Source organism: Cetorhinus maximus, chromosome 2, assembly GCF_964194155.1.
Source record: "Cetorhinus maximus chromosome 2, sCetMax3.hap1.1, whole genome shotgun sequence".
Taxonomy (NCBI): Eukaryota; Metazoa; Chordata; class Chondrichthyes; order Lamniformes; family Cetorhinidae; genus Cetorhinus; species Cetorhinus maximus.
In genome coordinates, this window is record NC_135880.1 from 228,588,882 (window position 1) to 228,611,226 (window position 22,345).

General features: G+C 43.4%; 1 long non-coding RNA gene across 1 annotated transcript; it reads right to left on the bottom strand.

Annotated features, from left to right (window-relative positions):
- Positions 1-11,991: 11,991 nt before the first annotated feature.
- Positions 11,992-14,762, bottom strand: LOC144671689 (uncharacterized). Its single transcript, XR_013573988.1, has 2 exons — positions 14,403-14,762; positions 11,992-14,100 (listed from the first exon to the last, which is right to left on the bottom strand). It is a non-coding gene; the product is annotated as an uncharacterized LOC144671689 (long non-coding RNA).
- Positions 14,763-22,345: the final 7,583 nt, after the last annotated feature.

Below are 22,345 nucleotides of genomic sequence, written 5' to 3' on the forward strand. Positions count from 1 at the left end.
TTTTTGTTGCTTTAATTAACAGGTCACTTAAGGCCCTTGAGACGCCATTGATGGCGATTTTTCGGCACTCGTGCGATCTTCAGGTCATTGCACGGGCGCAATGGGCAGGCGGGTAGGACACATTTGTATAAACCTCATCCACGGGTGGGATAAGTGGGGTCACGAGTGTACTCTTGTCAAATATTGATGTTTCAAAGTTACTGATACTTGCCTGTGTGATCTGCAATACTTCAAAACGCATTCCAGCTGCTTGGTCTGGACTCACAACCTTCAGGACAGCGCTCTGCAGTGAGGAATCTTTCTTGGGCCTGCAGGTTTCAGGAAGCCTTCCCTTAGCCTGGGAATGGGAGCTGAACTCTCCACTGGAGGCACCTCCTCAGAGGAGGAAGGGAGGGCTAGGAGGGAGAGGAGGCCAGGAGCCCACATTCAGCCTCCAGGGGAGCCACCTTTGAGAGGTCAGGCGCAGGCACAAGGGGTGCAGGGCCAAGAGGTAGTCCAAGGCGGAAGGGGCCACAGAAGACGCCACTATCCTGCTGCCAGGGTTTACAGGCAGCGAAGCAGCTACCTCAATATGTCTGAGCTGCAGTGCCAAAAAAGGTTCCATCTCTCAAGGTAGACAGTCAACTATATCTGTCAGATGATTGGGCCTGAGATCTCCGTGAACTGTGTGGGTGGACACCCCATGCCAGTGGCTCTGAAGGTCACAGCTGCCCTCAACTTCTATGCCTCTGGCTCCTTCCAGGGCTCGGTGGGTGATCTTTGCGGTGTCTCCCAATCTGCTGTTCACACTCGTGTCAAGCAGATGACAGATGCTCTGTTCAGGTGTGTATTGACATTCATCCACTTCCATTGGGACCAGGCAAGTCAGACACAGTGATCCAGAGGCTTCATGGCCATTGCGGGCCGCATCCAGGGTGCAATAGACTGTACACATGTGGCCATCAAGGCGCCAGCAGGTGAGCCCGGTGCCTTCGTCAACAGGAAGGGCTTCCACTCCATGAACGTGCAGATAGTGTGTGATCACAGGATGCAGATTCTGCAAGTCTGTGCAAGGTACCCAGGCAGCTCCCACAGCACCTACATCCTCAGACACTCCCAGGTGCCGGGACTCTTCGGTGCTCCGGCTTGGCTTGATGGATGGCTGCTGGGTGACAAGGGCTATCCACTCAGAATGTGGCTCATGACACCTCTCCACCATCCAAGAACAGAAGCTGAGCAGCGCTACAATAGAGGCCACGGCACCACAAGGGCTGTGGTGGAGAGAGCCATCGGTCTTCTCAAGATGCGTTTCCGATGCCTGGGCCGCTCGGGGACACACTCCAGTACCCCCCAGATCGTGTGTCGCTGATAGTGGTTGCATGCTGCGCTCTCCACAATCTTGCGCTGGAAAGGGGGGACGCTGTGGATGATGAAGATGTTAACACAGTGTCTGCATCTGCACACAATGAGTGCAGCAATGAGCCCGAGGATGAGCACACACAGGGAAATGCTGAGGGGGTAGACGCTTACCTGGGCATACTCCAGGGAGGCAGGGAAACCCGGGAGGCTTTAATCCAATGAACCTTCAGCTAGCACACCACATATGGACCTCCAGGACAAGCCTGGGCTGCAGGCTCCATACTCAATGCCTAAGTGCAAAATCTGCCTGGTTAGGAGCATTAAATAATCAAGGGGAAAAGTGGGGGGAGGAAATAAATACAATAACTATCACTGGAGAAAAAGTGCTAGGGAAACTAATAGGGCTAAAGGCTGATAAGTCACCTGGACCTGTTGGGTTACATCCTAGGATATTAAAGGAAGTAGCTACAGAGATAGTGGATGCACTGGTAGTATTCTTCCAAGAATCCTTAGTTTCCGGAAAAGTCCCAGAAGATTGGAAAACGGCCAATGTAACACCCTTATTCAAAAATGGAGGGAGACAAAAAAACAGGTAACTATAGGCCAGTTAGCTTAACATCCGTCATTGGGAAAATGTTGGAGTCTATTATAAAGGATGTAAAGAAATGCATAATATAATCAAGCAGAGTCAGCATGGCTTCATGAAGGGAGTTGGGATATGGGGGAGGGGTGTGCATTTTCTGGATGGCAACCTGATGGTAACTAGTCGAGTGCCACGGAGATCAATGCTGGGGCCACAATTATGTACAATATATATTAATGACTTGGATGAGGGAAATGAATGTACTATCACCAAGTTTGTGGATGACACAAAAATAGGTGGGAAGGCAAGTGGTGAGGATGACGCAAAGAGTCTAAAAGGGATATAGATAGGTTAAGAGAATGGGAAAAAACTTGGCAGATGGGACATAATGTGGGAAAGTGTGAGGTTATGCACTTTGGCAGGAAGAATAGAGGAGCTGAATATTATTTAAATGGAGAAAGACTGAAGAAAGCTGCAGCAGAGGGTTTTGGGGTCCTCGTGCATGAATCCCAAAAAGCTAGCAGTACAAGTTCAGCAGGTAATAGGAAAGGCTGATAGAATGTTAGCCTTTATTTCAAAGGGAATGGAGTATAAAAATAGGGGAAAAAAAGATAAAAGCAAAAAACTGAAGATGCTGGAAATCCAAAACAAAAACAAAAATACCTGGAAAAACTCAGTAGGTCTGGCAGCATCTACGGAGAGGAGCACAGTTAACGTTTCAAGTCCGAATGACCCTTCAATTAGTTCCGTTGAAGGGTCATTCGGACTCGAAACATTAACTGTGCTCCTCTCCGTAGATGCTGCCAGACCTGCTGAGTTTTTCCAGGTATTTTTGTTTTTGTTATAAAGATAGGGAAGTCTTGCTAAAACCATACCAGCCACTAGTTAGACCACACCTAGAATACTGTGAACAGTTTTGGTCCCCTTATCTAAGGAAAGATATACTGGCATTGGGTACAGTCCAGAGAAAGTTCATTAGGTTGATCCCAGGTATGGAGGGATTTTCTTATGAGGAGAGGTTGAGTTGGTTGGGCCTGTTCTCATTGGAGTTTAGAAGAATGAGAGGAGACCTTATTGAAGCATATAAGATTCTTAGGGGGCTTGACAGGGTAGATGTTGAGAGGTTGTTTCCCCTTCTGGGAGAGTCTAGGACCAGAGGGCATAATCTCAGACTGAGGGGTCGTTCATTTAAGAGAGAGACGAGGAGAAATTTCTTCTCTCATTTCCTGCAATAGCTTTTCTTTGAAGCTGGCCCATTGTTCAGCCATTGTCTTTTCTGCCAACATTTGATTCCAACTCACACGACTCAGATGCATTCTCATCCCATTGAAGTTGGCTTTCCCCCAATTAATTATCCCTGCTCTGGATTGTTCCTTGTCCTTTACCATGGCCAACCTAAACCTCCACTGATATTTGATCCACTTGGGCCAACTCATTCCCCAGAGCCAGGTCCAACAGTGCCTGTCCTCTCAAAACAAAAATAAAAATACCTGGAAAAACTCAGCAGGTCTGGCAGCATCTGCGGAGAGGAGCACAGTTAACGTTTCGAGTCCGTATGACTCTTCAACAGAACAGTGCCTGTCCTCTCGTTGGATTGGAAACATGTTGCTGCAGAAAATTGTCTTGAACACATTCCAGGAACTCTTGCCCCTCTTGTCCCTTTGCACTATTCCTATCCCAGTCTATATTTGGATAATTGAAGACCCCCATTATAATTACTCTATATTTCTTGCACCTCTATGTAATTTCTTTGAAAATTTGTTTCTCCACATCCCTTCCACTAGTTGGTGCTCTATATACTACACTGATCAATGTTATTGCACCTTTTTCATTCCTTACCTCTAGCCTGAGAGATTCCGATCTTGACCCCTCTGGAACATCCTCTCTCTCCAGTATTGTAATGCCATCTTTAATTAATACTGTCACTCCTCCACCCCCCGCCTTTTCTTCCTTTCTTGTCTCTCCTAAATACCCAGTACCCAGGAATATTTAATGCCCAGTCCTGCCCTTCTTTGAGCCAGGTCTCTGTTAGAGCAACAATATCATAATTGCATTAGTCAACCTGTGCCTGTCTTTCACCAATCTTATTAGTCACACTTTGTGCATTCACATACATGCACATTAAGCCTGATTTAGGCTTTTGGACTTTCCCCCTTACTCTGACCCATCTAATGACTTACTATTGCCCACTCTAATTCTATCAAACTCTCCAAGTATTCTATTTACCTTGATACTACTCTCTGATATATCCTCCTTATCAGTTAATACATCTCTACTTGTCACTGCCAGTTTTTCACCTCTCCATTCTGAAATACCCCTCAGGTTCCCATCCCCCTACCAAACTAGTTTAAAACGCACCCATCCCCCCCCCCCAACAGCACTAGCAAACTTCCCCGCAAGGGCACTGGTCCCAGTCATGTTAAGGTGTAACCCATCCTTCTTGTACAGGTCCCACCTGCCCCAGAACCAATCCCAATGCCTCAGAAACCTAAAGCCCTCCCTCCTATTCCCTTTCTACAGTCACGTGTTGAATTGCTCAGTCTTCCTATTCTTATGTTTATTAGGATGCGGCACGGCAGTAATCCTGAGATTACTGTTCTTGAGGTCCTGATTTTTAATTCCCTTAACTCCCTAAAATCTGCTTCCACAGCCTCATCCCCTTTCCTGCCTATGTCATTGGCCCAATGTGGACCAGGACCTCTGACTGTTCACCCTCCCACAAAAGAATGTCATGCAGCTGCTTTGTGACATCACAGAATCACAGAATCACACAGTGCAGAAGAGGCCATTCAGCCCATCGAGTCTGCACCGACACATGAGAAACACCTGAACTACCTATGTAATCCCAATCAGACATCCTTGACCCTGGCAGTAGGGAGGCAACACACCATCCTGGAATCATGTCTGCAGCCACAGAAATGCCTATCTGCTCCCCTAACTATGGAATCCCCTACCCTATAGCACTTCCACTCTTCCTCCTCTCCTCCTGTGCAGCTGAGCCAATCATAGTGCCACAAACTTGGCTCTTGCTACAGCCCTCTGAGGAACCATCTCGCTCACTGGTATCCAAAATGGGAAAATGGTTAGAGAGTATGATAGCCTCAGGGGATTCCTGCATGACCTGCCTGTTTCTCTTAGATACCCTGGCAGTTACCCATTCCCTCTCTGCCTTCTTAGCTGTGGTATAACCACCTCTCTAAATGTGCAATCAACATAACCTTCAGCCTTGCAGAGACACCACAGTGACTCCACCCACTGCTTGAGCTCCACAACTCAAGTTTCTGCACCCGGTGACACTTCCTGTAGCTGTAGTCACCAAGGGCACTTTGTGCCTGCATCGCTTCCATTTTTATCTCCACCTGTACTTTCTCTGCTAATTCTTTCAATTAAGTTTTAGTCAGAGAGGTAGTAAGGATTCAGTTGCAAGTGAAGCAGCTTGATATAGAAAGAGATAGAGAAAGGCAAAAGCTTGAATTGGAAGAAAGAGAAAAAGAGAAATGAAAAAACTTGAATTAGAAAAGGATAGATTAGAAGAAATAAAGCTAAAAAAACTTAAATGGGAAAGAGAAGAGCAGGAAAAGGAAAATAAAATAATTACAAGAGATAGAAATGCAAAAGCTGAGCTTGAACTTCAGAGAGAGAAGTTAGCAATTGAGGAGAGAGAGGGAAGGCGATAGGGATTTGGTTTGTGCAACAATTAACACTGGCTGTGGTCATAACAGCATTCCACATGGCTGAGCTGCACTGTCATACCTTAAACTATACTTAAAGTATTTACTGCGGTATGGTATAATAACTCACTTTCACTCACCAATCATTTCCTCTGTGCTGAGTCCAGAAAGGCCTTGCCAACTTACCAATACTTACCAACCAATCAACTTACGGGACTCCTGTGAAGTCACTTTTAGATTTTATCTGTAAACTTCCAGCTCTCTCTTTCTGCTGTTTTATGGGCTCTCTCTCTCTCTCTGAACTCCCATGCTTTATGGGCTCTCTTATGTTGTTTAGTTAGCTTAATTTAATTATTCTTTAAATTAACTTAGAATAATTCCTATGTATGCCACACCTCTTTCTCCCATGCACTGAATTCCCATGTGAACCTAATTCGCTACTCATTCAGTCTCCGTCTCACTCTGGCAGAGTCACCTACCTCCTCACACATCCCTTACTGATCGTACAGTTTGAAAAGCCTCTCTTTTATAGGCCCTCTGATGAGTCACTAACTTATTCAGCTTCCTGCTAAAGTAATTAACACCAATTGATCCAACTGCTTTCAGATGATTGACAGGTAACTGCCAACCTAGGTAGTTCTCTATTTAAGAAGCTAACCTAACTTACTTAAGGTGAGTACTATGTCAGATCTTGATTCTTAATCTATAGTTAAAACCTGAAAAGGATTTACCAGATCTTACCATGTGAACCTAGTTCACTACTCACTGGGTCTGTTTCACTCCGGTGTAGTCGCCTGTTTCCTTGTGCGCCCCTTACTGATCCAAACAATGTGAAGGGCACAGAGGGCACAAAATTCTTGAACTGCATTCAAGAGAACTTTATCAGCCAGCATGTAACAAGCCCAATGAGAGGGGACACAATTCCACAATTTAGTCTTAGGAAATGAAGCTGGGCAAGTGGATGAAATAGCAGTGGGGATAGTGACCATAATAAAGTTAGATTTAGCATCATTATGGAAAAGGACAAAGATAGAACAGGACTAAAAGTTCTAAATTGGGGCAAAACAAATTTTACAAAGCTGAGAGGTGGACTGGTGAGAGTGGACTGAATACAACTACTAGAAGTGTCAAATCAGTGGGAGGCATTCAAAGGCGAGATTCTACAGGCACAGTGTAGACATGTCCCCACAAAGCAAACAGGTGGTGCTGCCAAATCTAGAGCCCCTGAAGCATACAGGGTAAGATTAAGCAGAAAAAGAAAGGTTATGACAGTCAAAAAACTTAATACTATAGAAAGTCTAGAGGAGTATAGAATGTACAGGGGTGAAGTAAAAAAGGAAATTAGGAGAGCAAAGAGGATATGAGAAAATATTGGCAGGTAAAATCAAAGAAAACCCAAAGATGTTTTACCGGTACATTAAGAGCAAGAGGATAACTACGGAAAGGGTAGGGCGTATCAGAGATGTACATGGTGACTCGTGGGTTGATGCAGAAGATGTGAGCAGGGTTCTCAATGAGTACATTGTCTCTGTCTTCACTAAGGAGAGGGATGATGCAAATATTCTAGTTAAAGAGGAGGAGTGTGAAATGTTAGATACAATAAGCATAGTGAGAGAGGAAGTACTGGAGGGACTTGAATAAGTGTGAATAAATCACCAGGGCTGGATGGATTGTATCCTAGGCAGTTAAAGGAAGCCAGAGAGGAAATAACAGATGCTCTGAGGATCATTTTCCAATCCTCATCAGATATAGGTGAGGTACCAGAGGATTGGAGGTCTGTGAACATTATATCAATATTTTAAAAGGATGCAAGGCATAAGCCAGAAAATTATAGGCTGGTCAGCCTGACTTTGGTGGTGGACAAATTATTTGAATCAATTCTGAGAGAGAGTATAAACTGTCACTTGGAAAGGCACAGATTGATCAGGGATTGTCAGCATGGTTTTGTTGGGGGAAGATTGTGTATTACTAAATAGAATTTTTTAAGGGAGTAACAAGGAGGATTGATGAGAAGAGTGCAGTGGATGTTGTCTGCATGGATTTCAGTAAGGCATTTGATAAGGTCCCACGAGGCAGACTGGTCAGGATACAGGGGGTGGTGAGTGGATCCAAAATTGGCTCAGTGGCAGAAAACAAAGGGTAATGGTCGATGGGTGTTTTTGTGAATGGAAAGCAGTTTCCAGTAGCTTTACATTGGGCTCAGTGTTGGGCCCCTTGCTGTTTGTTGTATATATTAATGATTTGGAATTAAATGTGGGAGGCATGATTGGAAAATTTGCAGATGACACAAAAATTGGCCGTAGTTGATAGTGAAGACTCCAGAAAGATGTCAATGGTTTGGTTGAGTGGGCGGAGAAATGGCAGATGGAATATGGAAAAGAGTAAAGTAATGCATTTGAGGAGGGCAAACAAAGCAAGGGAATACTCAATAAATGGAAGGATATTGAGAGGAGTTGAAGAAGTAAGAGAACTTGGTGTGCATGTCCACAGGTCCTTGAAGGTAGCAGTTTAGGTGGATAAGGTGGTAAAGAAACCAAATGGAATGCTTCCCTTTACTGGACGAGGTGTAGAATACAGAAGCAGTGATGTAATGCTGGAACTGTATAAAACACTAGTTCAGCCACAGTTGGAATTTTGTGTACACCACATTACAGAAAGGACACAATTGCTCTGGAGAGAGTACAGAGGATATTTACAAGAATGTTGCCAGGGCTTGAAAATTGCAGCTATGAGGAGAGATTGGATAGGCTGGGGTTGTCTTCTTTAGAACAGAGGAGGATGAGGGGTGACCTAATTGAGGTGTAAAAGATTATGAGGGGCCCAGATAGGGTAGGCAGTAAAGACTGTTTCCCTGGCTGAGGCATCAATTACCAGGTGGCACAGATTTAAGGTGATTAGTAGAACGTTGGTGGGGACATGAGGAAAAACATTTTCACCCAGAGAGTGGTGGGCGCCTGTAATTCACTGCCTAAGTTGGTGGTTAGGTTGAAACGCTCAACTCATTTAAAGGGTACCTGGATCTGCACCTAAAGGTGTAACCTGCAAGGCTGCGGACCAGGCGCTGCAAAGTAGGATTAAAAATGAGCGGCTAGTTTCTTTCTCTTTTTTTGGCCGGTGCAGACACAACAGCTGAATGGCCTCTTCCTGCACCGTAACTTTTCTATGGTTCCTCCCAGTCTCTTCACAGTGATGCTGACCTGCTTCACACTGCTCCTGGTCTACTTCACAGCACTTCTGACTTGTCCAGGTCACATGATACACTGACCATCTTGGCTCTCTGCTAAAGATAAAGCAAGAAAATTCAACCTGCAGTTTCAGACCCACTTTGTACATCTTGAAAAAGCTTCAACCCACGGAGAGGAGGAGAGACATCCAGAAACAGCCACAGCTTCTGCTGTAAGTAACTAGACAGTTTGAAGGTGCAGCACCCAAAGAAAGAAACCTTCTCTCCTCCCTGTAAACCCTGATTCCACTCACCAAGCTCACCTGTTAAAAAAACCTCTGGCAATTCGACTGTAGAAGCTGCCACAGCTGCATAGGCAACTCTGCAGACTCCAGACCTTCACTTCAGACAATGCAACATCTCGACTTCAGAGCATATCAGTCTGCACCAAAAATGGACTAATCTTGATTTACATTTCTAAGTATCATTTTATCTTTATTTGTAACTAATCTTTGTGTATCCACTGATAACTTTATATTTTCTTAAGGAACTTCCAGAGCAATAGACTGAAGTGAACTAACCCTTTCAAGTAAAAAGGCTTTGCTGCTGGGTTATTTTTAAGTTGAGTTACTCACTCCAAGGGTAAAATACACATACACTCATAAATAAATACACTGTTATGGATGACTGGGAAACATCTTTTAGAGGATCCATGACAATTCCCTAAAGAACATTAGTGAATCAGATGGGATTTTAGAAAAATCCAATAGTTTCAGGGCATTCATTACTGATATTATGCTTTTTTATTTATTTAACTTCATTTAAATACCCCAACTGCTACGGTAGGATTTGGACTTGTGTCTCAGGATCATTAGTCCAAGGCTCTCAATTACTAGTTCAGCAACATAACTACTATGTTGTTGCATATAAACTGCATGTTAATGGAATAAAGGACTTCATTGTGTGTAGGGTATTGAATTGGACACAGGCACCCAAATGGCAACATGGATGCACTCAACAGTCTCCTCAGAAAGTCACAGGGTAGCACAATGCCAATCAATATGTCAGTTAGTGCAGCGAGTGAAATTAGTGGTCCTCAATGCAACTGTGGAAAACAAACTTGCTGACACAATATTGATGTCATTGGTGCTAGCCTGTAAGGAACTTATTTGATGGACACAGGCTTTTTGACAGCCAGTGACAATGCTATATGTTTGATCATCTCTGCCCCTCTTCATTGATGGTGCAGTTATATCACAGCCTCCAAACTCAATGCTTTTCCATCATTCCTAGGTAATTATGCCAAATGTATGCACTTTTTGTATAGTAGGTGCACTAGTGAGACCTCATGATACATTTTCTGTTCATCTAACATCACAGTCTTTTCTTGCTCTTCTTGGTGTTTTCCAGTCAAATAATAGCTCATATGAAGTGTCTTAAAGGCATGATCTAAATGCAAGTTGTTGTTATTACATTCAGTGTCCATTTTCAACTAAATATTCTAGGTTTATAGCTCAGCTGTGAACAGTCATGCCTTCTCTGTTGTAATGCCGTCATTACGAGATTCAGGAATATGCTGTGAGCTGAATTTGATGGACATGGTGATGACCCTATTCATCAGCCAGAAGGCTGGTAGCAACATCACTGCAGTCATTTCTGGGAACCTCAACAGGGTTAAATCCCGATCAGGCACTTAGCTCCCTGCCTTCGTGGTTCTCAAATCTGCAGCAGGCTCTAGATCAGATGCATCACTGGAGGCATGGAGGGAAGTTAAGTGCCAATCAGGCAGGCTCCACTGAGTGGGGGAAGTGGGAAGGGAGTCAATGTAAAGGGTGGGGGTTCTTCCTTTGGGGCCTCCAGTGGGGCACAGGGGTGGCTGATCAGGAGGACTCCCCCATCCAAGCCCACAGCCAGGCCACCACAAATATACATGGGAGCCTACCCATGTCACAGGACCCTCCCCACTCCTTGCCACCACTGGTAGAATGCCAGCGGCAGTGAGAAATGGCCCCTTTTATGGCCATTAATTGACCACTTAAGGGCCTCAATTGACCTAGCAGGTAGGCCAAACTCAACCTCCCCACTCCCCACCCAGCCCTGATTTAATCAAGGGGAGTCAGGAAGGGAATGGGCTCTCCACCCCATGCCTTCCCTGTCAATTAAATGACCCCTCCCACCTCACTCCCTGTGGAGACATTAAATTTTGCCATGGATAGTGAGCTTCAGAAAATATGGCAAGTAAAGTATTGTTATGTTGGTAGGAATGACCACAAGTCTAACTCATCGTTAGTGCTGTAACACTGACAAACCACCTGTTCCTACAATAATTTTGCTGTGCGCAATAATGAGGCATCGTAAGTTATTTTGCACTCCTGATATTGCCACCATCTAACCCATAAGTAATGCTGGTGTTAATTCTCATAACAACACTACAGGTTCAAGCTTCCTCTTCTACCTACCTGACAAAACCAAACAGTGCTCTTCTCTTTCTCTGTGAATTTCAATCATTCTTCTCAATGAAGTTCCTTTTGATTGGTGGCAATTGACCCCACATCAGCCACCTTCCATGTGAATCTTTTCCATATGTTCACTATCTTGTGTGCAAAAATTCTTTCAAATTTCTAAGAGATGACTAAATAAAGGAATTGTACAGGCATCTTCCAAAACTTGATTCAGAAGACTACGAATGTTGTATGACAAGCTGGCTCAGAATGGAAGCTTCAGAAATGAACTATATGTCAAGGTTCTGACCTTGATCTCTTATTATCTCACTTTTTCTTGCAATCCTCACTAAGACAGTCAGTTGAACGGTGCCTACTGTTGAGGTAATTCGTCTCTTACACCTATTGCTGCATCAACACTGTGATGAGTGGTTCTGACTGAGTGTCAGTGAGCAGCTTCTTGATGTTACTACTATTCAAAAGTAGTAACAATCACTACAAGGACTGCAGTAGTTTAAGGAACAGGCCCATCACCATCCTCTCATGGCAACCAGCATTATCCACATCCCAAGAACAATTTTTAAAAAGTTGTAGTTTTTTAATTAAAAATAACTTGAGAGCATGGCAAACTCTGAAGAAAATACAGCAGTTTGTAAGAGGATTTTGTCAGATTAAAAGAGTATGCAGATAAGTGGCAGTTACAGTTCAATTCCAAGAAACATGAAGCACTCCACTTTGGGAAAAAGGATAATGCTGAGTTTCTAAACAAAAAGGAGGAACAGCAAAATCTATGAATACATATAAATCAATCTTTAATAATGAGTACAGGAAGGAAAAACCATTAAAAAAGGTAAATGTGTTTCTTGGGTTCACGCATAGGTACAATGAACATAAAATCAGGTAAGTGAATTTGTACAAAATATCAGTTTAACTACTGTTGGAATATTATGTATATGGGTGATCAGTTACACAATGGATACTACAGCCTTACAAACAGTACAAGAATGATTCAATGGAATACAGAACCAAAGGTTATAGTTATGAAGGCAACTCAATAAATTAGGTTTTATTTGCTAGAACAAAAAGATGAAGGGGAACATGACAGGGCTTTTCAAAATTCTGAAAGGGTAAATAGCAAATATTGTTTGGTTGGTAAATTGGTAATATGAGGGCACTGATTCAGATATTAATAGTAAAAATGAAGCTAAAATATGCTTTATAGAGATATAGAATTTAGAATGCTTTACCACAAAGGCAGTTGAAGCAGAATTTGTATCATTTAAAAGGGAGTTAGATATGCATTTGTTAAAGAAAAATGAAAAATGGGAAAGGGCAGTGAAAATGGATTACAGCAGGAGGGTGCAGGTGAAGAACTAGAAACAAGATGGTTTCCATGGACAAACAGTCTCCTTGATGTAATTTCTACAATTATCCTTTAGTCTGTAGCAGGTGTTCTTGTTATTTTTTTCTTAACTACTCATCCAATCTTTGCTTTCTCCTCTGATTGTACGCACTTAGCAACTCTCCCTGCCCTCTAACTCACTAGCAACATCAATAACATGTATTATTCTTTACCTACAGAATTCACAGGATGCACTGTTGTAAAAAAAAATAAAGCTTTGGCTATGTACCAAATTATCCTCTGCAACATTATTTTTAAATAGAGGAGAGCAGTCAGAGATCTTAAGATGTTGAGAAGTGTAGAGTACAGGGGTCATGTCACTGTAAATGCTTTTTCTCACTTTCAAATCTTTAGGTCAGAAATCTTATCAAAATCTCTCTGCTCTCTCAAAATAAAAGTTGGGGGTAAAAGCATTAAATAGCATATTATCATATAGAAAATGTAAGATTTGCTGTGCCTAAACTGCAATTGAGATCAATTGTGAATGAGATGATGGGCAGTAACTAAGGAGCAGGACCAGCCAACAAGCAGCAAACAAGAGTGAACACAGCCAAGCAGCATGAAATAACTTTACACAATACTCAATGAAATGATAATCATTCCAGCCCCCTTAATCCAATGGAGATTAATATATGAGCAAACTATTTTTATATATTTCAGACCAGAATCTTTGTGATCTGAGGAAATGGTCAGTGCAGGGAAAGATAATCTTACACCTGTTTTCACTATAGATGTCTTGGCAGGCGTATGTATTTCTGGTTGATTGGAAAAAATACATTTTCTGTTGCTACTTATGATTCTGTAGCTTTGGCATTTATTTACAATACGATTTACAGGTGTTTTCATTCAATCATTAGCACTAAACTAACGCGGCGAATTAAACAATGTTTTCTCTAAAGCAAGAAAGAACCACATTCGAAATTGTTGGTTCAAATATTCTAAAGATGGCAGTGTCTGTACAGTTCAGATGCACACAAGGCATCTTATGACAGACGCCAAAAGCCACAACGATTCTCAGTGAGAGCAGAAGGTGGGAACAGGAAGCTCTTTGTTGCCATCCCACTAAACCCTCTGGGATATTTGCTCATTCTGTCCTCAGCCTTCAGAGCTTGGATTTTACTATTTTAAACACCCATGTATGGAACACATAAGCATATAATAGTTTTTAAAAGTCTGATCTTTTGTATATTTTAATGTTGAAATTAATCGACAAATAACTTTTTAAAAATATAAGAACAAAGCTAATCCATTAAATATTGAGGATATTGGTTAAATTTATGACAATAAAGACCGTGTATTTCAGCGTTTTCAACTGAATTTAAATAGGTTGGTAAACATCCGAAACTCATCTCCAGTCGGCTCTAAGGACCGATATGACGACGAAATGTGTGCGTTACGATTCATTCAAATACTGTGGGTTTGTGATTCCCATTTTATTCAGCGACCCGAGGGATGCTCAGTCCACATTAGGACACTCGACATGAAACAGTCCCATTCTTGTACTGCATGAAAATACATGATCCTATTTATCATCGAAACGGAATAATACTGTTTGCACAGGTTTAATCCAGTCCCTGTTAACAACGAATTATTTGGAATAACATTTGGATACAAAGTGCCAGGAAATTATGAATTGTTGATATTACTGCAGTTCGTTTCGATTGAAAATACACAAAATTAGGGCCTCGAAAGCAGATTCCTTCCAATTAACACAAATGACAACTGGGAATTAGCCACTTATTCAGACAGAATGCAAATAACAACGTGACCCGCTGATTCCGCAATAAGAGACACATTCACTCACCACTGGTCTCAGTAGAACATGAATCTCCTCTGCAAAAAGACTTGTACCAAATGGTTAATGAATGCAAGAGTTAATAATAATTCAAGGACTTATTTCCGCTCTTGCGCCCTGAAAACGGATTGAGGAAAACCAGCCGAACAAGACATCAACATTCAAAAAGCGGAGCTGCAATTTACACAAAATATTCAAGCCGCGAACCCAAAACCAACGTGTCCAGCCTGAGAATAGAATCCAGCAACGTGACGTTCAAAACCACGAACAAAATCTAGGTTAGGATTTAGACAAAGATGAAGCTGTAACCTCAGTTACATCTGCCCAAACCCTGCCCAGAACTCCAGCGGCACAGGCATCAAAATTCAAGAAAACACTGCCCCGAAAACACTGCCCCTAAAGCCGAGCTGAGCAAACAACGAACAACATCCTCTCAAATAGCATGAAATGGACAGTGCACACAATCGAGTTAAAGCTATAGTGACAGCCGAATACACAGTGAAACAGGAGGTCTGGGGGTGGGGGTGGGTATACAGGGACCTGATGAAACTGAGTTATGGTTAATGGAGTGTATGGAGTTTGTACGAGGATAGACAGGCTCTGAAGAGGACGTCCGAGAGTGTGTACGATGTCTAAGGAACATGCATAATGGTTACTAGGTTGTTGGGAGAGTCCAAAGAAGGCACCCAAATGTGTACAGGGTCTATGCACATCACAGAAAAGGCCCATCGAGTCTGCACCCACAGCTGAGAAACACCTGACCTACCTACCTAATCCCATTTACCAACACTTGGCCCATAGCCTTGAATGTTATGACGTGCCAAGTGCTCATCCAGGTACTTTTTAAAGGATGTGAGGCAACCCGCCTCCACCACCCTCCCAGGCAGCGCATTCCAGACCGTCACCACCCTCTGGGTAAAAAAAAGTTTTTCCTCACATCCCCCCTAAACCTCCTGCCCGTCACCTTGAACTTATGCCCCCTTGTGACTGACCCTTCAGCTAAGGGGACCAGCTGCTCCCTATCCACCCTGTCCATATCCCTCATAATCTTGTACACCTCGACCAGGTCACCCCTCAGTCTTCTCTGCTCCAACAAAAACAACCCAAGTCTGTCCAAAAGAAAAACAAAAATACCTGGAAAAACTCAGCAGGTCTGACAGCATCTTTCGAGTCCGTATGACTCTTCAACAGAACTAAGGAAAAATAGAAAAGAGGTGAAATATAAACTGGTCTAAGGGGGGGGGGGGACAGGTAGAGCTGGATAGAGGGCCATTGATAGGTGGAGATAACCGAAAGATGTCATAGACAAAAGGACAAAGAGGTGCTGAAGCTGGTGATATTATTTAAGGAATGTGATAATAAAGGTACAGATATCCCTAGTGGGGGTGGGATCGGGTGAAGGGATCGAAATAAGCTAAAAGGCAGAGATAAAACAATGGATTTAAAAAGAATGGAAATAGGTGGGAAAAGAAAAATCTATATAAATTATTGGAAAAAAGGGGGATCAGAAAGGGGGTGGGGATGGAGGAGAGAGTTCATGATCTGATGTTGTTGAACTCAGTGTTAAGTTTGGAAGGCTGTAAAGTGCCTAGTCAGAAGATGAGGTGCTGTTCCTCCAGTTTGCGTTGAGCTTCATTGGAACATTGCAGCAGGCCAAGGACGGACATGTGGGCATGAGAGCAGGGTGGTGTGTTGAAATGGCAAGCGACAGGGAGGTCTGGGTCATGCTTGCGGACAGACCGAAGGTGTTCCGCAAAGCGGTCACCCAGTCTGCGTTTGCTCTCTCCAATGTAGAGGAAACCGCATTGGGAGCAGCGAATGCTCTAGACTAAATTGAGGGAAGTGCAATTGAAATGCTGCTTCACTTGAAAGGAGTGTTTGGGCCCTTGGACATTGAGGAGGGGGGAAGTAAAGGGGCAGGTGTTGCACCTTCTGCGGTTGCATGGGAAGGTGCCGTGGGAGGGGGTTGAGGTATAGGGGGTGATGGAGAAGTGGACCAGGGTGTCCCGGAGGGAACGATTCCTGCAGAATGCCGCCAGGGGGGTGAAGGGAAAATGTGTTTGGTGGTGGCATCATGCTGGAGTTGGCGGAAATGGCGGAGGATGATCCTTTGAATGCGGAGGCTGGTGGGGTGATAAGTGAGGACAAGGGGGACCCTATCATGGTTCTGGGAGGGAGAGGAAGGTGTGAGGGCGGATGCGTGGGAGATGGGCTGGACACGGTTGAGGGCCCTGTCAACCACCGTGGGTAGAAAACCTCGGTCAAGGAAGAAGGAAGACATGTCAGAGAAACTGTTTTTGAAAGTGGCATCATCAGAACAGATGTGACGGAGGTGAAGGAACTGGGAGAATGTGATGGAATCCTTACAGGAAGCCGGGTGTGAGGAGCTGTAGTTGAGGTAGCTGTGGGAGTCAGTAGGCTTGTAATGGATATTGGTGGACAGTCTATCACCAGAAATTGAGACAGAGAGGTCAAGGAAGGGAAGTGTCAGAGATGGACCATGTGAAAACGATGGAGGGGTGGAAATTGGAAGCAAAATTAACAAATTTTTTCAGGTCCAGACGAGAGCATGAAGCAGCACCGAAGCAATCATTGATGTACCGGAGAAAGAGTTGTGGGAGGGGCCCGGAGTGGGACTGGAACAAGGAATGTTCCACATACCCCATAAAGAGACAGGCATAGCTGGGGCCCATGTGGGTACCCATAGCCACACCTTTTATTTGGAGGAAGTGAGAGGAGTTTAGGGAGAAATTGTTCAGTGTGAGAACAAGTTCAGCCAGACGGAGGAGAGTAGTGGTGGATGGGGATTGTTCAGGCCTCTTTTAGATCAATTTAGATCATGAACAATTTTAGATCATGAACTCTCTCCTCCATCTCCACCCCCTTTCCGATCCCCCTCTTTTCCAAATATTTATATAGATTTTTCTTTTCCCACCTATTTCCATTCTTTTTTATTGTATTTCCATCCATTGTTTTATCTCTGCCTTTTAGCTTATTTCGATCCCTTCCCCCCCACCCCACCCCCACTAGGGATATCTGTACCTTTGTTATCACATTCCTTAGATAATATCACCAGCTTCAACACCTCTTTGTCGTTTTGTCTATGACATCTTTTGGTTATCTCCACCTATCACTGGCCCTCTATCCAGCTCTACCTGTCTCCACCCCCACCCTCCCCCCCCTTAAACCAGCTTATATTTCACCTCTTTTATATTTTTCCTTAGTTCTGTTGAAGAGTCATACAGACTCGAAACGTTAACTGTGCTCCTCTCCGCAGATGCTGTCAGACCTGCTGAGTTTTTCCAGGTATCTTTGTTTTTGTTTTAGGTTTCCAACATCTGCAATTTTTTGCTTTTATCTAAGTCTATCCAACCTCTCTTCATAACTCAAATGTTTCATAACTCAAATGTTTCATCCCAGGCAACATCCTGGTGAATCTCCTCTGCACCCCCTCCAGTGCAATCACATCCTTCCTATAATGTGGTGACCAGAACTGCACACAGTACTTCAGCTGTGGCCTCACCAAGGCTCTATACAACTCCAACATGGCCTCCCTACTTTTGTAATCTATGCCTCGATTGATAAAGGCAAGTGTCCAATATGCCTTTTTCACCACCCCACTAACATGCCCCTCTGCCTTCTGAGATCTATGGACACACACGCCAAGGTCCCTTTGTTCCTCAGAACTGCCTAGTGTCATGCCGTTCATTGAATACTTCCTTATCAAATTACTCCTTCCAAAGTGTATCACCTCACACTTTTCAGGGTTAAATTCCATCTGCCAGTTATCTGCCCATTTGACCATCCCGTCTATATCTTCCTGTAGCCCAAGACGCTCAACCTCACTGTTAACCACCTGGCCAATCTTTGTGTCATCTGCAAACTTACTAATCCTACCCCCCACAAAGTCATCTATGTCATTTATATAAATGACAAATAATAGGGGACCGAGCACAGATCCCTATGGTACGCCACTGGACAGTGGCTTCCAGTCACTAAAGCATCCTTTTGTCGTCACCCTCTGTCTCCTACAACTAAGCCAATTTTGAATCCACCTTATCAAATTACCCTGTATACCATGTGCATTTGCCTTCTTTATAAGTCTCCCATGTGGGACCTTGTCAAAGGCTTTGCTGAAATCGATATAAACTACATCAACTACACTACCCTCATCTACACACCTCCTCAAAAAATTCTATCAAATTTGTTAGGCATGATCTCCCTCTGACAAAGCCATGCTGACTATCCCTGATCAAACCTTGCCTCTCCAAGTGGAGATAGATAATCCTTCAGAACTTTCTCCAACAGTTTCCCTACCACTGACGTGAGACTCACTGACCTGTAGTTCCCTGGCTTATCTCTATAACCCTTCTTAAATAGCGGAACCACGTTAGCTGTTCTCCAGTCCTCTGGCACCTCCCCCATGGCCAGAGAGGAATTGAAAATTTGGGTCAGAGCCCCTGCAATCTCCTCCCTTGCCTCCCTCAGCAGTCTGGGACACAAATCATCTGGACCTGGAGATTTGTCCACTTTTAAGCCTGCCAACACCTCCAATACCTTGTCACTCCCTATATCAATTATCATTCGACACTCTAGCGATGTTCTCTGGCTCCACCCATAGATTGCCCCCTTGGTCCCTAATGGGCCCTACACTTTCCCTGGTTATCCTCTTCCCATTGATATACTTATAGAATATCTTGGGATTTTCCCTACTTTTACCAGCCAGAGCTTTCTCATATCCCCTCTTTGCTCTCCTAATTGCTTTCTGAAGCTCCCCCCTGCACTGTCTGTACTCCACTAATGCCTCTGCTGATTTGCTTCCCTTGTACCTGCTAAAAGCCTCTCTTTTCCTTCTCATCGTAACCTGAATATCTCTGGTCATCCATGGTTCTCTGGGCTTGTTACTCCTTCCTGTCACCCTAGAGGGAACATGTTGAGGCTGTACCCTCCCCATTTCCTTTTTGAACACCCCCCACTGTTCCTTTGTACATTTCCCCACAAGTAACTGTTCCCAGTCTACCTTGGCCAGATCCTGCCTTATTTTACTAAAATCCACTGTCCCCCAATCCAAAACATTTTTTTTGCAACTTGTCTATTTCTTTGTCCATAACAAACTTAAACTATACCATGTTGTGTTTAAGTGTGTGCAAATAAATTAACCCTTTGAGTTCATCCTATCTCAAGTTTGCTGTGGGGTTATTAATGGAGAACTTGGATCACACCAAAACGCAAGGTTGGAAAAATTGCCACCACAATAAAGGAGGAAAGCAGAAACCAAAACACCTTTCTGTTTTCGGATGGATGGTGAGTGGAGTTAGTCTCCTTTGGCTGGGTCTTGCCTTAGAAATGTAAATGGCCCTTGTACAATTCTGTTGGAATTTGGTATCTGCAAGCACAGAGTTGTCAGTGCATCTTTAGGAAAGAGACTTTAGTTGCTCTGAATGCCAGGAAGTACCTAGCATTTGAGTCATAGCAATGGCTTCAGCCATTGTAAAGTCTTTGTCCAATTTTAACGATTTTATTAATTAGACATGCTTATATATAAAGCAAAATACTGTGGATGCTGGAAATCCAGAGAGGAATTAAAAATTTGGGTCAGAGCCCCTGCGATCTCCTCCCTTGCCTCCCTCAGCAGTCTGGGACACAAATCATCTGGACCTGGAGATTTGTCCACTTTTAAGCCTGCCAACACATCCAATACCTTGTCACTCCCTATATCAATTCGCTTAAGAACCTCGCAGTCTCTCTCCCCGAATTTGCTACCTTCATCCTCATTCTCTTGGGTGAAGACGGTTGTGAAGTATTCATTCGACACTCTAGCGATGTCCTCTGGCTCCACCCATAGATTGCCCCCTTGGTCCCTAATGGGCCCTACACTTTCCCTGGTTATCCTCTTCCCATTGATGTACTTATAGAATATCTTGGGATTTTCCCTACTTTTACCAGCCAGAGCTTTCTCATATCCCCTTTTTGCTCTCCTAATTGCTTTCTTAAGCTCCACCCTACACTGTCTGTACTGCACTAATGCCTCTGCTGATTTGCTTCCCTTGTACCTTGTACAACGTGCGCTTTTATTTTCCATAGTAACCTTTGATGTGGCACCTTATCAAATGCCTCCTGGAAATCCAAGTACAGCACATCTACAGGCTCCCCTTTATCCACTGAACTTGTCACTTCTTCAAAAAACTCCAATAAATTGGTTAAACATTTTTCTTGCACCAACACCTGTTGACTCCATTGCCTTGAGCTCTTCTAAGTGCCCAGCTCTAACTTCCTTAATGATCAATTGTAACAACTTCCCCACGACAGACGTCAAGCTAACAGGCCTATAGTTTCCTGTTTTCTGCATCCCTCCCTCCGCAAAGCCTGTTCACCATCCACAAGGCACAAGTCAAGAGTGTGGTAGAATAGTCTTCACTTGCCTGGATGAGTGCAGCCACTTGATTGGCACCCAATCCACCACCTTAAACATTCACTCCCTCCAACACCATCACACAGTGGCTGCAGAGTGTACTATCTACAGGATGCACTGCAGCAACTCACCATGGCTCCTTCCAAACCTGCGATCTCTGGGACCTACAGGATTTTAAATTATTTATTTATTGGGCCTTTGTGTAATATGTCGTAATGAATGTTTGCCTCTGTTTCCTTCATTTGTGACTGAGGGTTAACCAATTCCTTCAAGAAATTTAACTTGGCACACTGAAGGAATCTTTTTGTGTGTCTTCTCTGCCTCAGTGCAATGAATAGGGTGCTGATTACTTGATTAAAGTCCTCAAAGTTTTGTATATGGTGGAACATATTAACAGTAGCTTTACAAGCCTGGGAAAGTAATCCTTTCCTTGTATATTGTGCTTTAATTTTAATGGAGGGTGACAGTTACTGAGCATGTTAATACATCCTTCTAATTCTGTTTGTGAATGTGTCCATGTGCAATCCAAGTACCTGTAGTAACATATAGGGAGCTTGAAATACTTTTCGGAAACAATGTTTTCCCACTCTGCCATCTATATGTTTGCATAGGTCTGGAGCAAATTTCTTACCCAGAGCTGTGCGCTTGATTTGGAGATAGAATTCATTGTTGAATTCAAAGTCATATTTTGTTAAAACCAGATATAATAATCAGATTACAGTTTTGACTGGTCTGTTAGGCTGGGGGAGTTTACGAAGGACACTTTGAACAGCCAGTATGCCTTTGTCTATTTTTATATTTCAAAGGGTTCCGGTGTTGAGCCTTCAAAGTTGACCTTTCTCATCATGTTGTAATGGGAAGAGGAAATCAGATGGAGCAACTCAGGGGGGCAGCCAATTTTCTCCAGCAGTTTAAATAGACCACCTCTGCTTCCATGGTCAAATGCCTTGGTGAGATTGGTGAAGGTAGTGGTCTCCTTTGTTCACGGCATTTCCAATGTAGCTGCCTGACTGAGAAGATCATGTCAATTGTGGATCTTCCTGTTCTGAAACTACATTGGGATTTGGGATAGATGCATTCAGCTAGGGTCAGCAGTCTGACAAGGGCAATGCGGGCAAATACTGTTGGGGTAAAGAGTTGGAAAATTGTGATGGCTATTTTCAGGTTAAGGCAAAGGTTTTTTTCACTTTAAAGATTTTGTCCAGTTATTAATTAATAATAATAAATGCTGTATTCTTTGTTCAATTAATGTGATCAAGGCTTATCCGGAAAGATTTGGCAGTTGCTGCTAGACTGAAAGTTTGGTTTTTACATGTTGATTTAATTTTTGCATTATATCTGTCTTTGGGAAAGATTTGTTGAAATTTATTTTGGCAACCAAATTTGTGGTTTGGAGGTTAATTCTTTGCTATTTTCAGTAGTGACTGCAGTTTCTTATTTGGACAGATGGACAATTGTTGGTCTGATGGTTCTGGGTCCATGATCTGATCTGATCCAACCAGTTGCTGATTTCCCTCAGTGTGTCAGATATTTAGGGATT